This window comes from Salmo trutta, chromosome 20 (assembly GCF_901001165.1).
Source record: "Salmo trutta chromosome 20, fSalTru1.1, whole genome shotgun sequence".
NCBI lineage: Eukaryota > Metazoa > Chordata > Actinopteri > Salmoniformes > Salmonidae > Salmo > Salmo trutta.
Genome location: NC_042976.1, coordinates 16,528,240 through 16,547,362, shown reverse-complemented (window position 1 = coordinate 16,547,362; position 19,123 = coordinate 16,528,240). Strand labels below are relative to the sequence as shown.

At 42.0% G+C, this 19,123-nt stretch overlaps 1 protein-coding gene across 1 annotated transcript in view; it reads right to left on the bottom strand.

Moving 5' to 3' along the window:
• LOC115156297 (low-density lipoprotein receptor-related protein 1B-like) overlaps positions 1 to 19,123 on the bottom strand; it is a 575,728-nt gene that overhangs the window by 359,842 nt on the left and 196,763 nt on the right. The window lies entirely within an intron of this gene.

Below are 19,123 nucleotides of genomic sequence, written 5' to 3'. Positions count from 1 at the left end.
GCTCTGAGGGATGGCCAGCCCTCTTCTGGCTTGAGATTATAACAGCACATGGCCAAGTGGGTTCAACGTTCATAGATGACCAGCAGGGTCAAATAATAATAATAATCACAGGGGTATCACCTTTCAATGCAGAATTACTTTCCCATTGTTCCTCAACTGTAGTGTATGATATGCACATTTCTAGCTCTGAGTTTCTACTTTTATCCAATGTAAAAAACATAATTTATAAAAATTTGCTACATATGACGGAATCAAGCCGGTCGGTCACATATGTAGAATCACAGGAAATTAGCTTTAAAACGGCAACATTTTCTCTCAGCTCCATGGAAAAATGTGTAGAATTGCAAGAAATATATTTAAAAAGACAAACAAGCCACGCCGACGGGCCATCCTCGCACATTGCCACGCTCTCTGACACTTCTCCTGTCACGCCCACCACCTAAGCCCCTTTAGGTCTTACAGGGTTATACTCAAAAGTAGTGAACTATAGGGAATAGGGTGCAATTAGGGACACATCCACAGTCATAAAGCACCGGCTTGACAGTCGGCAGTGTCTGTGTCTTACCGTGCTGTATTTCAGTTTATACATTACGCACCAGGCTTACTATGTCTGATGGCATTACCTTCTATACTAACGGCCTATGGCTTATCATTTCATTAAGAGGGAGCATTTTATGCAAAATAGTGTAAAATTTGAGGACATTACAATTGCACTCCCACTTATTAATAATATTTTCATATATGCAGTAAACAACAACAACAACAATGCATATTGTTCTAGAGAGACTTGGCTCTGAGATATACCTACCTGTCTGCTACGTTATACTAATATGATTAAGCTATTACTGTACATGTATATCGGTAGTCATCATGTACACACTGGAATGGTTTTAAAACAGAAGATATACCATTTATTAATAATCTCTTCCTACTCAAAAATAACAAAAACAACAACGGATATCATTCCAGACTCCAGAGAACCTCGGCACAAAATACGTTACCTGTCCTAAATTATCTAATGTGATTAAGTTGTTCCACTGGATATCATAAGGTGAATGCACCAATTTGTAAGTCGCTCTGGATAAGAGCGTCTGCTAAATGACGTAAATGTAGATGTAAATTAAGCTACTGTATGTATACCAGTACTTGTCCTATACACACTTGAATGGTTCACAGGATGTTGTGTCTCCCACAGTGGTGTGACCAGGGGGTGGCCATAGCTGCCCCTGAAATCTGATTGGCCACTCCAGTGCCCCCCCCAGTGCCCCCCCCCCCCCCACACACACACACACACACACACACAGAAATGTTTAGACCTGATGGGTCGTCCCTGAAAATATTGATATGCACCAACAGCAAAACAGCGCCTTTCTGTTTAAATATGTGTAGCCCATGTATCTGATGCTGTCTGGCCAAAAAGAGTATGTTTACCTCGCTCGGATGCTTTCTCTGGTGAAATAGATTCAGCCTCTTGAGAATTTTAGGAAAATTATGAAATGCAGATAGACACAAATTACAAATAATTTCATTAGTTTGTTTCTTTTTGTATTGTTACATTTTTGGGGGAAGCCTGGCTTGCCTTGGCATCCATGAATGCACTCCACTTTGGAGGCTGAATGTCATTACACTTAATAAGGCCCAAATGGGTGTGGTTTTTGGCCAATATACCACGGGTAAGGGCTGTTGTTATGTGCAACGCGGAGTGCCTGGACACAGCTCTTAGCCGTGGTATAATGGCCATACAGTGACTTCGGTAAGTATTCATTCTAAAATCCACTAGCGGAACGCCTAACCAATATCCAATGGTATAGCGTGGTGCGAATTACAAATACCTCAAAAATGCAAAAACTTCAATTTTTCAAACATATGACTATTTTACACCATTTTAAAGACAATACTCTCCTTTATCTAACCACATTGTCCGATTTCAAAAAGGCTTTACAACGAAAGCAAAACATTAGATTATGTCAGGAGAGTACCCAGCCAGAAATAATCACACACCCATTTTTCAAGCTAGCATATAATGTCACAAAAACCAAAACCACAGCTAAATGCAGCACTAACCTGGATGATCTTCATCAGATGACACTCCTAGGACATTATGTTATACAATACATGCATGTTTTGTTCAATCAGGTTCATATTTATATCAAAAAACAGCTTTTTACATTAGCATGTTTTGTTCAGAACTAGCATACCCACTGAAAACTTCCGGTGAATTTACTAAATTACTCATCATAAACATTGACAAAATACATAACAATTATTTTAACCCCTGTGGGACGGACATCCAGCGAAAAATCCTATCGCTATTAGCCTAACAAAATTTTATATATATATTTTTTTTTTTCAAATTATATCGTTTTATAGATATACCTCTCCTGAATCGAACCACGTTGTCCGATTTCAAAAAGGCTTTACAGCAAAAACAAAACATTAGATTATGTTAGAGGAGTATATCGTAAAAGTAGCCACATAGCCATTTTCCGACCAACCACATGCATCACAAATAACCAAAAAACAGCTAAATGCAGCACTAATCTTTTACAAACTTCATCAGATGACACACCTAGGACATCATGTTACACAATGCATGCATTCTTTTGTTTGATAAAGTTCATATATATATATATAAAAACAGCATTTTACATCGGCACGTAACGTTGACAAACTATTTTCCCTCAAATGCATGCGGTGAAACAGTGCTACAATTTACTAAATTACTATTCGAAAACATTTTTAAAATGTAATATTGTCATTCTAAGATTTATAGATGAATATCTCTTGAAAGCACCTGTAATGCCAGATTTAAAAATAACTTTACTGGGTAATCACACTTTGCGATAAAAGGGGATGCGATACTCAGAACAATAGGCTAGCAATAGCAATAGGCTAGCCATCTTGGAACAATCGCATATCAAATCTAGTCTTGTATACTATTGTCAATAATCCCTTACCTTTGATTATCTTCATCCTTAGGCACTTCCAGGAATCCCAGGTCCACAACAAATGTATTTTCGTTCGAAAAAGTTCATCCTTTATGTTCTATTAGCTTGTTGTTGTTAGTGCGTTCTGAAGGCTGAACCAAAAGTTCCGACGTGCGCAGGGCTACTCTTTCAACAAAATGCATTTTTTTCCTATTTAGGTTCGTTCAAACATGTCAAACGTTGTATAACATAAATCTGTAGGGCCTTTTTCAACGAGAGCTCCAATAAGATTCGAGGGGGGCGATTGCATTGTGTTTCAAAACGTTTCGAAAGGGGAGGGTAACCAGGGGCGCCGGCGTCATAATGGTGATGGCCCTCTCCGTGTGACCACGTTCCACAGCGTGTCATTGTGTCAGTTTTCACAGTAGGAGACTCAAATCACTATGTAAAGACTGGGGACATCTAGTGGAAGCAATAGGAAGTGCTCAATGAACCATAGCTCACCGTGTGATTAATAGGCAACGTGATGAAGTTGAGTTCGCAATTCAGAATTCCACTTCCTGTTTTGATCTGTCTCGGGGTTTTGACTGCCATATGAGTTCTGTTATACTCACAGACACCATTCAAACAGTTTTAAAAACTTTAGGGTGTTTTCTATCCACAAGTATTAATTATATGCATATCCTAGCTTCTGAGTTTGAGTAGGAGGCCGTTTAAAATGGGCATGATTTTTTTTCAAAAATCGCTGTAGCGCCCCCTATCCTAGGGGAACGCCAAGAGGTTAAGAATTATAGATACAGAACTCCTTTATGCAATCGCGGTGTCCGATTTTAAAATAGCTTTTCGATGAAAGCACATTTAGCAATATTCTGAGTAGATAGCCTGGCCATCATGGCTAGCTATTTTGACACCCACCAAGTTTGGCACTCACCAAACTCAGATTTACTATAAGAACCTTTGCTGTTCTTCGTCAGAATGCACTCCCAGGACTTCTACTGCAACACCCAATGTTGTTTTGGTTCCAAATAATCCATAGTTATATCCAAATAGCTGCGTTTTGTTCTTGCGTTCAAGACACTGTCCGAAGGGTGACGCGCCGGCGCGTATCGTGACAAAAAATGTCCAAATATTCCATTACCGTACTTCGAAGCATGTCAAACGCTGTTTAAAATCAATTTTTATGCGTTTTTTCTCGTAAAATAGCGATAATATTCCAACCGGGAGACGTTATATCCGTTCAAACACTGAAAGTAGAAAATGGAGTCGTCACATGCACGCGCGCGCCAGTGTCATTGTTCTCAGAAGGAGCACTCACCAAAACCCCTACTGTTTTTCGCCCAGGGACTGCAGAGTTATCATTCCACGTTCTGGCGCCTTCTGAGAGCCAATGGGAGCCTTAGAAAATGTCACGTTACAGCAGAGATCCTGTATTTTCGATAAAGAGGCTACAGAAGGCCAAGAAATGGTCAGACAGGGCACTTCCCATATAGACCTTTTGCCATGAGACTCGAAATTGAGCTCAGGTGCATCCTGTTTCCAATGATAATCCTTGAGATGTTTCTACAACTTGTTTGCAGTCCACCTGTGGTAAATTAAATTGATTGGAAATGATTTGGAAAGGCACACACCTGTTTATATAAGATCCCACAGCTGACAGTGCATGTCAAAGCAAAAACCAAAGGAATTGTCTGTAGAGCTCTGAGACGAGATTGTATCGAGGCAGAGATCTGGGGAAGGATACCAAAACATTTCTACAGCATCATTCTTAAATGTAAGAAGTTTAGAACCACCAAGACTCTTGCCGCCTGGCCAAACGGAGCAATCGGGGGAGAAGGGCCTTGGTCAGGGAGGTGACCAAGAACCCAATGGTCACTCTGACAGTGCTCTAGAGTTCCTCATTGGAGATAGTTGTCCTTCTGGAAGGTTCTCCCATCTATCTCTGCAGCACTCCACCAATCTAAGCCTTTATGGTAGAGTGACCAGACAGAAGCCACTCCTCAGTAAAAGGCACATGACAGCCCACTTGGAGTTTGCCAAAAGGCACCTAAAGACTTTCAGACCATGAGAAACAAGATTCTCTGGTCTGATGAAACGAAGATTGAACTCTTTGGCCTGAATGCCAAGCGCCACATCTGGAGGAAACCTGCCACCATCCCTACGGTGAAGCACAGTGGTGGCAGCATCATGCTGTGGGGATGTTTTTCAGGGGTAGGGACTTGGAGACTAGACAGGATCGAGGCAAAGATGAACGGAGCAAAGTATAGAGAGATCCTTGATGAAAACCTGTTGCAGAGCCATCAGGACCTCAGACTGGGGCAAAGGTTCACCTGCCAACTGGACAATGACCTTAAGCACACAGCCAAGACAATGCAGGAGTGGCTTCAGGAGAAGTCTCTGAATGTCCTTGAGTGGCCCAGCCAGATCCTGGACTTGAACCCGATCAAACATCTCTGGAGAGACCTTAAAATAGCTTTGCACCGATGCTCCCATCCAACCTGATAGAGATGAGAGGATCTGCAGAGAAGAATGGGAGAAACTCCCCAAATACAGGTGTGCCAAGCTTGTTGCATCATACCCAAGAAGACTCAAGGCTGTAATTGCTCCCAAAGATGCTTCAACAAAGTACTGAGCAAAGGGGTTGAATACTTACGCTCATGTCATTATTTGGTATTGTGTTTAGATTGATGAGGGGGAAAAAACGATTTAATCAATTTTAGAATAAGGCTGTAACATAACAAATTGTGGAAAAAGTCAAGGGGTCTGAATACAAGCCACTGTATATCACAAACCTCCGAGGTGCCTTATTCTATTATAGACTGGCTGTCAGCCAATCAGCATTAAGGGCTCAAACCACCCAGTTCATAGTTACACACAAACCACACCGGCCACATTGCTTGCGTGAGCATTGTAAAATAAATGTACACATACGTTATTCAATAATTTCACTCACACCGCTTGTGCGTGTGAACAAGCGTCTGCATAGCCAAACATTAATATAGAACTTTGTATTATTTGAGACTCTCCCCGCGCTGCAAGTCCCCTCCTTATTGCATTTCAGGAAAGTTATAGACGCACAATATCATATCCCCAAGATATGCTGACTAATCGCTCACCATTACAGTAACAAGTGAGGTTAGCATTTTTTGGGGGGTATGATATTTGTGTGTCTGTAACTTTCTCACTCATCATTACTCACAATTCTGTCAGGATTATCCATAATCATGGTAGCATCTGCATTAATTTAGAAGTTTTTAGAAACATATTCTACTCTTCATTACAATACAAGTAAATGACAAAATACATTATTTACCATTCATTTCTATTGGGTACAAAATAATCTGAAACACAATCAAAGCAAATAGCAAATGCATCCAACAAATGTGTAGAGTCAAGTAGTCATTGCATGTTATGAATATGGGACCAAAAAGTTTTTTCAACTTTAATACACAGTCATGTAAATTAATTTGTTCCAATACTTTTGGTCCCCACTATGTACACAAAGTACTGTAATGTCTAAAAGGTTTACCCGATGTGGATGAAAACAGCCTTTAATTAAAGCTGACAGTCGGTACTTTAACCTCATCATCATTATACTGTATCATTTCAAATATAAAGTGCTGGAGTACATAGCCAAAACAACCAAAAATGTGTCGCTGTACCAATACTTTTGGAGCTCACTGTACATTGAAAAAAATCCACCTTCTATCGATTAAAGTTCAAAATGTTATGGTCCCCCTCAACTGGGTCTGTGCCCCACCTTGGTGACCCCATTCAAAATGTTCTGGACTCCCAAACACAGTTTTATTTTAATTCTTCATTCTCTCTGTCGAGACTGTCTGCTTTGCTGTGGGACTCCCAGAATTGCCACTTTACAATTCACTGGTGTTTCTTTTAGCCATTTCAGGAGAGTGTCCTGTTTTCTAGTTCCACTGGTGCAGTATGGTATTGGTAGCGAGCGTCAGCAGTCCAGTCCCTGTAGGGTAAGCTATGCCGTGGCTGAGCATCTGAACCAGTGGCCTACTACAGTCTCACGTTAATGGAATGGAATGGAAGGTGTGTGTTTGTGTGCGCGTGTGTGTGTAATGGAATGCCTGGCTGGTCTCCCCTCTGGGGCTTTACATGTGGTGATTACACTTCTCCACTGAGGGAGAGGCAGAGGCACGGACAAGCAAATGGTACCAGGAAATGGTACCATGACATGACCGTTACCTGGAATATGCAGGGTGGAGTACAACTACATGGAGTTCAACTGGGAAAAGTCAGGTCCCAAGAAAAACATCCTTAAAACCTGTTGGGGATAGGGGGCAGTATTTGCACGGCTGGATAAAAAACGTACCCGATTTAATCTGGTTACTACTCCTGCCCAGAAACTAGAATATGCATATAATTATTAGCTTTGGATAGAAAACACCCTAAAGTTTCTAAAACTGTTTGAATGGTATCTGTGAGTATAACAGAACTCATATGGCAGGCAAAAACCTGAGAAGATTCCAAACAGGAAGTGCCCTCTCTGACCATTCCTTGGGCTTCTTGCCTCTGTTTATTGAACATTTAGGATCTTTGCTGTAACGTGACACTTCTTATGGCTCCCATTGGCTCTCAGAACCCGGGAAAAAGCTGAATGACGTAATTCAAGGCCCAGGCTGAAACACACTAGCGCGTTTGGCAAGTGCTCTATCAGAGGGCCATCAGACTGAGGCTCGTGCATGAGGGGATAGCATGCTTTTACTTTCACTCTCTTTGTAATAAAAAAACGATTTCCCGGTCGGAATATTATCGCTTTCTTACGAGAAAAATTGCATAAAAATTGATTTTAAACAGCGGTTGACATGCTTCGAAGTACGGTAATGGAATATTTATAAATTCTTTGTCACGAAATGCGTCGTGCTCGTAACCCTTATTTACCCTTTCGGATAGTGTCTTGAACGCACGAACAAAACGCCGCTATTTGGATATAACAATGGATTATTTGGGACCAAACCAACATTTGTTATTGAAGTAGAAGTCCTGGGAGTGCATTCTGACGAAGACAGCAAAGGTAATAACATTTTTCTTATACTGACTTTGGTGAATGCTAAACATTCTGGGTGTCTAAATAGCTAGCCCTGTGATGCCGGGCTATCTACTTAGAATATTGCAAAATGTGCTTTCACCGAAAAGCTATTTTTAAATCGGACATATCGAGTGCATAGAGGAGTTCTGTATCTATAATTCTTAAAATAATTGTTATGTTTCTTGTGAACGTTTATCGTGAGTAATTTAGTAAATTCACCGGAAGTGTTCGGTGGGAATGCTAGTCACATGCTAGTCACTTGCTAATGTAAAAAGCTGGTTTTTGATATAAATTTGAACTTGATTGATCAGACATGCATGTATTGTATAACATAATGTCCTAAGATTGTCATCTGATGAAGATCATCAAAGGTTAGTGCTGCATTTAGCTGTGGTTTGGGTTTATGTGACATTATATGCTAGCTTGAAAAATGGGTGTCTGATTATTTCTGGCTGGGTACTCTGCTGACATAATCTAATGTTTTGCTTTCGTTGTAAAGCCTTTTTGAAATCGGACAGTGTGGTTAGATTAACGAGAGTCTTGTCTTTAAAATGCTGTAAAATAGTCATATGTTTGAGAAATTGAAGTAATAGCATTTCTAAGGTATTTGAATAACGCGCCACAGGATTCAACTGGCTGTTGAGTAGGTGGGACGCAAGCGTCCCACCTAGCCCAGAGAGGTTAAACACAGAGCCTCTTATTTGGTTGGATAAGATACATCCATCAATCATACTACATTCAACACAAAGCACTAATAAAGCATTGTATGGTGCCATCACTGATAACACATACAATATCTCCTAACAAAGGCTGTATTTTCTCTATACTCTAAGGCCGTCAAATTCAACTCTGGATCTCAATCTAGTTCCACTGCTTTTTTTCATTGTTCCCCTCTAATCAGGGACTGGTTTAGACTTGAGACACCAGGTGTGTGCAATTAATTATCAGGTAGAACAGAAAACCAGCAGGCTCCGGACCTCGTAGGGTAAGAGTTGAATATTTGCCAAACTCGGTCTTGGGCCCCCTCGGTGCATGTTTTGTTTTTTTCCCTAGAACTTCAAAGCTGATTCAAATAACTAACTCATCATCACGCTTTGATTATTTGAATCAGCTGTGTAGTGCAAGGGGAAAAACCAAAAACATACACCCAGGGGTGCCCCCAAGTCAGGTTTGGGAACCCTGCTCTAAGACAGGGTTTCCTAGTGATGTTATGTTTGATACCGGAGCTCCGAGGTATGCGTCGAAATCGCTAAGCAGTATACTCGAAGTATTGTACCAATGCGTGTATCACTTTATCAGAAGTACATCACCAATGACGTCAGAAGCTTCGTTAGATCACATACCTTTTCAAACCGTTTATTGCAAAATGCAAGATCCCACTGAATTCGCCGTGGTTCTGGTGCTTTCTTTGATTCCAAGCTGCTTTCAAACACTGACCTCTACTGGACACCATACTTTTAGTATAGATTTTGTATAAAAGGGTTCACCTGAATGGTAGTTTAGCAGTAGAGTAGGGAACTATGGAACATTCAGGGACGTGTATGAGGTAAAAACCAGTTGAAGGTACACAATTTTGAGATGTTTTTTTTTTTATGGTAAACCACACTTTCTGCACTGTTGTTCAAATAATTTGTTTTATTTAGTATAGTATGAGCTTCTGTCTTAAGCATCCTAAATAATGCCAAAGATTCAGTTTTGGAAAAATAGTAAACTAGAAGGCAAAAAGGGAAGCATGATGTAAAATGCAAACCTGGTGTACCAAATTATCCTAGCCTACTAAAGCCAATGACCTACTGCTGCACCACAGAGTTTTGATGAAAACAGTGGCGAAAGAGAATGCCTACAGTATCTGATAATCAGACTCACACAACATCGCCGGAGAAGAGGAAGTCGGACCGGTCTTCTAGTCAGACATAGGAGGTGCGCACGCCACCTACTGCTTCCGAGTATATTACTCGCTAATGTTCAGTCCCTAGATAACAAAGTTGACGAGATCAGAGCAAGGGTTGCTTTCCTGAGAGACATCAGGGATTGTAACATACTCTGTTTCACGGAAACATGGCTCTATAGGGATATACTGTCGGAGTTGGTACAGCCACCTGGATTCTCAGTGCATCGCACCGACAGGAATAAACATCTCTCCAGGAAGAAGAAGGGTGGGGGTGTATGTTCCATGATTAATGATTCATGGTGTAATTGTAACACATACAGGAACTTAAGTCCTTTTGTTCACCTGACCTAGAATTCCTCAAAGTCAAATGCCGACCGTATTATCTCCCAAGAGCGTTATCTTCGGTCACAGCCATGTATATCCCCCCTCAAACCGATACCACGACGGCCCTCAAGGAACTTCACTTGACTTTATGCAAACTGGAAACCATATATCCTGAGGCTGCATTTATTGTAGCTGGGGATTTTAACAAAGCAAATTTGAGGAAAAGGATACCTAAATTCTTTTAGCATATTGACTGTAGCACTCGCGCTGGAAAAACACTAGACCACTGTTACTCTAACTTCCGGGATGCAAGGCCCTCCACCGCCCTCCTTTCGGCAAATCTGACCACAACTCCATTTTGTTCCTCCCTTCCTATAGGCAGAAACTCAAACAGGAAGCACCTGTGCTAAGGACTATTCAACGCTGGTCTGACCAATCTGAATCCATGCTTCAAGATTGTTTTGATCACGCGGACTGGAATATGTTCCGGGTAGCTTCCGAGAATAATATTGACGTGTACACTGAGACAGTTACTGATTTCATCAATAAGTGTATAGGAGATGTTGTACCCACTCTAACTATTAAAACCTACTCTAACCAGAAACCGTGGATAGATGGCAGCATTCACGCAAAACTGAAAGCAGGAAGCACCGCATTTAACCATGGCAAGGTGACGGGGAATATGGCAGAATACAAACAGAGTAGGCGTTCCCTCTGCAAGGCAATCAAACAGGCAAAACGTCAATATCGAGACAAAGTGGAGTCGCAATTCATTGGCTCAGACATGAGACGTATGTGGCAGGGTCTACAGACAATCACGGACTACAAAAGGAAAACCAGCCACGTCACGGACACCAACGTCTTGCTGCCAGACAAGCTAAACACGTTCTTTGCCCACTTTGAAGATAACACAGTGCCCCCGATGTGGCCAGCTACCAAGGACTGTGGGCTTTCTTTCTTCATGGCTGATGTGAGTAAGACATTTAAACATGTTAACCCTTGCAAGGCTGCCCGCCCAGACGGCATCCCTAGCCGCGTCCACAGAGCATGTGCAGTCCAGCTGGCTGGTGTGTTTATGGACATATTCAATCTCTCCCTGTCCCAGTCTGCTGTCCCCACATGCTTCAAGATGGCCAACATTGTTCCTGTTCCCAAGAATTTGAAGGTAACTGAACTAAATTACTATCGCCCCATAGCACTCACTTCTATCATCATGAAGTGCTTTGAGAGACTAATCAAGGATCATATCACCTCCAACTTACCTGTCAACCTAGACCCACTTCAATTTGCTTCCCACCCTAATAGGTCCAGAGACAATGCAATCGCCATCACACTGCACACTGCCCTATCCCATCTGGACAAAAGGAATACCTATGTTTACAAAAGGATAGATTTGGAGTTAGGTAAACTTGTATTTTCTGCAGGTACATATGCAAGATGCTACCCTCCACAGCATGGCCTTAACCGGAGAGATTACTGCATCCAAGGTTTTATTTTTCCAAGCTATACGGAGGGTGCTCTAGCCAATAAACAGCAAAGACCTGAGGACACCATTCCAACTGGGAACTGAGCCGGATACAAATTCAATTAGCACTAAGGTGTGAAGTAAAAGGCCTTTGGGCCCAACAAGTGTCAGGAGTCTTTAAACAGCAGGAGGGGGCTTCAGAGGATGCTTCAAAGACCATTCACTGGCCTCCAGAAATAAAAGTTTCTCCCAAGTGGGTGTGACACCTACTCCCATTGCCTGCTGCACTGCTGCTTGGATTAATTTACATTTACATTTTAGTCATTTAGCATAGATTCCACCTGGCGATCTGTTCACCGTCTGCCCTGGCCTGTCTCCCCCTGTCTGGTACAGGTACCTCCACCACACTCACCCCTCTCTCCCGAGCTTTCGCTCGCCTCCAGCACACACGCACTGTTGGGGCGAGTGACTCTGAACTTACAATGGCTAGCCCCAAGTCGTTACATATATTTTTTAATTATTGTGCATTTTGCCTCATGACTCCTGCATGCTTTCTTGACTACAAACTTTCTTTACCCAACCGTGGGACAGACTATGTTTTTTTCCCACACTCGGGACAGTGACTCTCTATTGGTTACACAGACTTTTGGCCTCCCATCCAATTCTCAACACCTCTCGCCAGCTTTGTATTCATGTTACCTCATGAAATTGCTGTACAATATGATCTTGTTGCCATCTGATGCACATTCAGATGTCAGCACTGCAGAGCTCTCCCTGTACTATGCCGTGCCTTGATTGTATTACTGTTGATAATATCTGGACATATGCATGTACACTTTGGCCCATCTACTGTCGCTAGCCCCAATTCTGACTTGTGCTCTGATATCTGCTTCACTGAATTCTGCTCTGGTAAAAGCCTGGGTTTTCTGCACGTTAACACTAGAAGCTTATTACCTAAAATAGATCAGTTGAAAGTGTGGGTTCACAGCTCCAATCCAGATGTGTTGGTCATTACTGAGACGTGGTTAAGAAAGAGTGTTATGAATACTGATGTTAACCTTTCTGGTTATAACCTTTTTTGGCAAGACAGATCTTCCAAAGGTGGGGGAGGGGCAATCTTTACCAAGGATCACCTTAAGTGCTCAGTTGTCTCCACCAAGTCTGTCCCTAAACAATTTGATTTGCTGGTTTTAAGCATTAAACTTTCAAATAGCTATCGTCCTCCATCAGCACCGGCCTGTACACTACCTGCCCTAAGCTCTCTCCTGGCCCCTTACACTAAGTCTGAATTTGTCCTGCTAGGTGACCTAAACTGGGACATGCTTAAACCACCTGACCAAGTCCTAAAGCAATGGGACTCCCTAAATCTTTCTCAGATGATCACCAATTCCACAAGGTACACCCAGAAAAGGCTACTCTCCTCGATGTTATCCTCACAAATAATCCTGATAGGTATCAGTCTGGTGTTTTCTGTAATGACCTTAGTGATCACTGTTTTACAGCCTGTGTTCGTAATGGCTGCTCAGTGAAACAACCTGTCCTGATTTGTCATAGATGCTTGCTAAAAAACTTTCATGAGCAAGCCTTCCTTCATTAACTGGCCTCTGTAAAATGGTATAGAATCAGCTTGGTCCCCTCTGTCGAAGACACTTGGACCTTCTTTTTTTATATTTTCAGTGATATTGTTAAAAAACACGTCCCCATAAAGAAAAGGAGAATTAAAAAGGTTCAGCCCCTGGTTCAACCGTGATCTTGCAGAGTTACCCCACCTCAAGAATTGCATTTGGCGAAAGGGTCAGCACACGCATACTCAAGGCTATCGTTCAGAAAAATTAGAAATAAGCGCACCCAGGCTATCCGGAAGGCCAAAATTAGTTACTTTAAGGAACAGTTATCTCTCTGTGGGTCTAACCCCAAGAAGTTCTGGAAAACGGTTTAAGACCTGGAGAATAAACCCTCCTCCTCACAGCTGCCCATGCCCCTTAATGTTGATTATGTGGTTGTTACTGATAAGAAGCACATGGCTGAGCTCTTTAATTACCACTTCATTAAGTCAGGATTCGTATTTGACTCAGCCATGCCTCCTTGCCCGTCCAACATTTCCTCATCTCCCACCCCTTCTAACGCGACTATCCCCGATGCTTCTCCCTCTTTTTCCCCTTCCCTGCTACAAATTTTCTCCCTACAGGCAGTCACTGAGTCCGAGGTGCTGAAGGATCTCCTTAAACTTGACCCCAAAAAAAACATCTGGGTCAGATGGTTTTGACCCTTTCTTCTTTAAGGTTGCTGCCCCTATCATCGCCAAGCCTATCTCCAACCTTTTTAACCTGTCTCTCCTTTCTGGGGAGGTTCCCATTGCTTGGAAAGCAGCCACAGTTCGTCTTTTATTTAAAGGGAATATCAAGCTGATCCTAACTGTTATAGGCCTATTTCTATTTTGCCCTGTTTATCAAAAGTTTTGGAAAAACTTGTCAATAATCAACTGACTGGCTTTCTTGATGTCTATTGTATTCTCTCGGGTATGCAGTCTGGTTTCCGCTCAGGTTATGGATGTGTCACTGCAACCTTAAAGGTCCTCAATGATGTCACCATTGTCCTTGATTCTAAGCAATATTGTGCTGCTATTTTTATTGACTTGGCCAAAGCTTTTGATACGGTAGACCATTCCATTCTTCTGGGCCGGCTAAGGAGTATTGGTGTCTCTGAGGGGTCTTTGGCCTGGTTTGCTAACTATCTCTCTCAAAGGGTGCTGTGTATAAAGTCAGAAAATCTGCTGTCTCAGCCACTGCCTGTCACCAAGGGAGAACCCCAAGGCTCGATCCTAGGCCCCACGTTCTTCTCAATTTACATTAACAGCATAGCTCAGGCAGGAGGAAGCTCTCTCATCCATTTATATGCAGATGATACAGTCTTATACTCAGCTGGCCCTTCCCCGGATTTTGTGTTAAATGCTCTACAACAAAGCTTTCTGAGTGAGCAAAAAAGCTTTCTCTACCCTTAAAACTTCTTCAGGCTAGGGTCTATTTTTTCCACTTCCTGTCTGACTGACATGCCCAAAGTAAACTGCCTGTTACTCAGGCCCAGTAGCCAGGATATGCATTTAATTGGTACTATTGAATAGAAAACACTTTGAAGTTTGTAGAAATGTTATGTATGAGACGATAACACAATTGATATGGTAGGAGAATATCCAAAAACCAACAGGATTTTTTTTTTTGAGAGCCCATTCTCTTCCAATGGAACGTACAGGGTCATATCCAAATCCAGCTCCCAGATTGGAATTCCTATGGCTTCCACTAGATGTCAACAGTCTTTGTTCAAGGTTTCATGCTTGTTTCTTCCCAAACGAGGAAGAATTTTGAGTTTTAATACTGGGAGTAAGACTTGGAAATCAGTCTGTGCGCGAGCAATGAAGAGGAAGCGCACCTGCTAATTTTGCTTTCCTATTGAACATACTTCTTTCCGTATGAAATATTATAGTTTAATTACATTTTAGGCTACCTGAGGATTAAATAGAAACATATTTTGACTTGTTTTAACAAAGTTTAGCGGTAGCTTTTTGTATTCCTTTCTCTGCATGTTGAACGAGTGGATTACTCAAATCGATGGTGCCAACTAAACAGACTTTTTGGGATATAAAGAAGGATTTTATCTAACAAAACGACCATGCATGTTGTAGCTGGGACCCTTTTGATTGCAAATCAGAGGAAGATTTTCAAAAAGTAAGTGAATATTTAATCGCTATTTGTAATTTTATGAAGCCTGTGCAGGTTGAAAAATATTTTGATGTGGGGAGCCGTCCTCAAACAATCGCATGGTATAATTTTTATGATTATTTATTTGAATTGTGCGCCCTACCATTTCACCTGGAGTTGTCGACAGGTGTCCCGCTGAAGACCCTTAACCTAGTTCTGAACACCTCCAAAACAAAGGTCATGTGATTTGGTAAGAAGAATGCCCCTCTTCAAACAGGTGTGATTACCTCCTCTGAGGGTTTAGAGTTTGAGGTAGTCACCTCATACAGGTACTTGGGAGTATGGCTAGACAGTGCACTGTCCTTCTCTCAGCAAATATCAAATCTGCAGGCTAAAGTTAAATCTAGACTTGGTTTCCTCTATCGTATTCGCTCCTCTTGCACCCCAGGTGCCAAACTAACCCTGATTCAGATGACCATCTTACCCATGTTAGATTACGGTGACATAATTTATAGATCGGTAGGTAAGAGTGCTCTCTAGATGTTCTTTACCATTCGGCCATCAGATTTGCCACCAATACTCCTTATAGGACACATGACTGTACTCTATACTCCTCTGTAAACTGGTCATCTCTGTATACCTGTCGCAAGACCCACTGGTTGATGCTTATTTATAAAACCCTCTTAGGCCTCACTCCCCCCTATCTGAGATATATACTGCAGCCCTCATCCTCCACATACAACACCCGTTCTGCCAGTCACATTCTGTTAAAGGTCCCCAAAGCACACACATCCCTGGGTCGCTCCTCTTTTTAGTTTGCTGCAGCTAGCGACTGGAACGAGCTGCAACAAACACTCAAACTGGAGAGTTTTATCTCAATCTCTTCATTCAAAGACTCAATCATGGAAACTTACTGACAGTTGTGGCTGCTTTGTGTGATGTATTATTCTCTCTACCTTCTTGACCTTTGTGCTGTTGACTGTGCCCAATAATGTTTGTACCATGTTTTGTGATGCTACCATGTTGTATTGCTACCATGTTGTTGTTATGTTGTGTTGCTACCATGCTGTGTTTTGTCATGTGTTGCTCCCTTGCTATTATGTTGTCTTAGGTCTCTCTTTATGTAGTGTTGTGTTGTCTCTCTTGTTGTAATGTGTGTTTTGTCCTATATTTATATTTATTTATTTATTTATTTTTAATCCAAGGCCCCCGTCCCAGCAGAAGGCCTTTTGCCTTTTGGTAGGCCATCATTGTAAATAAGAATTTGTTCTTAACTGACTTGAATGCCCCTCTTCCTAGTTAAATAAATGTTAAATAAAAATAATAAAAAATAATGTAATACAGTTCATTGACTATAGCTCAGCATTCAGGACCATAGTACACTCCAAGTTTATCATTAAGCTTGAGGCCCTTGGTCTCAACCCTGCCCTGTGCAATTGGGTCCTGGACTTACTGACGTGCCATTGGAAAAAAACATCTCTATCTTGCTGATCCTCAACACTGGGGCCCCACAAGGGTGCGTGCTCAGCCCCCTCCTGTACTCCCTGTTCACCCATGACTGCGTGGCCAACTCAATAATCAAGTTTGAAAATGACACAACAGTAGTAGACTTGATTACCAACAACGACGAGACAGCCTACAGGGAGGAGGTGAGGGCTCTCGGAGTGTGGTGTCAGGAAAATAGCCTCTCACTCAATGCCAAACAAACAAAGGAGATTATCGTAGACTTCAGGAAACAGCAGAGGGAGCACCCCCTATCCACATCGACAGGATAGCAGTGGAGAAGGTGGAAAGTTTAAGTTCCTCTGCGTACACATCACGGACAAACTTAAATGATCCACCCACACAGACAGTGTGGTGAAGAAGGCGTGACAGCGCCTCTTCAACCTCAGGATGCTGAAGAAAGTTGGTTTGTCAAATACAAATCCTTACAAACTTTTACAGATGCACAATTGAGAGCATCCTGTCGGGCTGTATCACCACCTGGTACGGCACTGCACCGCCCACAACCGCAAGGCTCTCCAGAGGGTGGTGCGGTCTGCACAACGCATCACCGGGGACAAATGACCTGCCCTCCAGGACACCAACCACCCGAGCCATTGCCTGTTCATCCAGAAGGCGAGGTCAGTACAAGTGCATCAAAGCTGGGACCAAGAGACTGAAAAACAGCCTCTATCTCATGGCCTTCAGATTGTTAAACAGCCATCACTAGCACAGAGAGGCTGCTGCCTACATACAGACTTGAAATCATTGGCTACTTGAATAAATGGAACACTAGTCACTTTAATAATGGCACTTTAATAACGTTTACATATCTTACATACTCATCGCATATGTATATACTGTATTCTATACTATCTATTGCATCTTAGCCTATGCTCTCTGACGTTGCTCATCCATATATTTATATATTCTTATTCCATTCCTTTACTTAGATTTATTTGTTGTGGAATTGTTAGATTACTTGTTAGATATTGCTGCACTGTCGTAACTAGAAGCACAAGCATTTCGCTACACTCGCAATAACATCTGCATGTGACCAATAAAATTTGATTTGATATTTATTTCTGACAAGCAGATGTCACTAAAGTACATTGTGAACAGATAATGATGCCCTGAGTAATGAACCATTTTTCAGCACAATATGGTGAGAGCACCAACAAAACTTTAAAAAAACCTTGGTTTCCCATCACTAGGGTTTCCCAAACTCAGACCTGGGGCTCCCATTATGTGCACGTTTAGTTTTTTGTCCTAGCAGTACACAGTGGATTCAAATAACCAACTCATCGTCAAGTTTTGATTATTTGAATCAGCTGTGTAGTATCAGAGAAAAACCAAAAGGGGGGGGCATGACCGACATGTATGTGTAAAATACATTTACACATACATGTTATTCAATCATCGCACCCGCACTGCTCACGCACACCAACGAGCGTCTGCGTTGCCAGGCACTAAAATAGAAGTTGCTTCTATTTGTGGCGCAGAACTGCCTCTCCCAACTGCCTCTCCTTTCCTCATTGGCTTTTAGAAGCATAAGCCCACGTGCCATCTCCTCATTGGTTATACCCACGTGGGCGATTTAAAGATGAACAGAGGTTGGTTGTGGTAATACCCCTTATACAAGTTAGTTGCCAATCACCATGTAAAGTCCAAAGAAGAAAAGGCCTGGAAGGATGAGAGACGACTGTGGTTTAATTGTTGGAGTAGAGGACCTTGTGTATTTCAGGTAAAATAACAACTCCATGTGTACATCCCAGGACAAATTAGCTAATAACAGCAAGCTAGCTATCTAAATAGGACAAATTAGCTAGCAACTGCAAGCTAGCTAAATTTCCATAAATGTTTAATGCTTTTCGAACTTTCCTCAAATGAATGTAATTGGTTCAGAGTTTGTTTTGGTATTTCAACCTGTGTGTCATGATTTGGTGTGGGGGGACAAAATCAATCTGCACACCATGGCACATGCAGGTGCGCGTCCAGTTTGGGCATGGTGTAAGGTATTGGAACCAAAGCACCGGTAGCCTATAAACAGGGGTGGTTTAATTTCACTGTGCTTTTCTTTGCAGCACTCAAAGCTGATCTAATTCCTTAAAAAAAATACATAATCCATGATAATGAGCTGCGCCAAATTCCCATGATGAATATTCAGGGCCTTCTCTCTACAGGCTTAGTAAATAAAATGGAGCCAACACGATTAATCTAAATGATAATGGAATACCTGGTGAGGCGGGGAAGACTTGGCCCACTGCAACCTTGGAATACATGCCA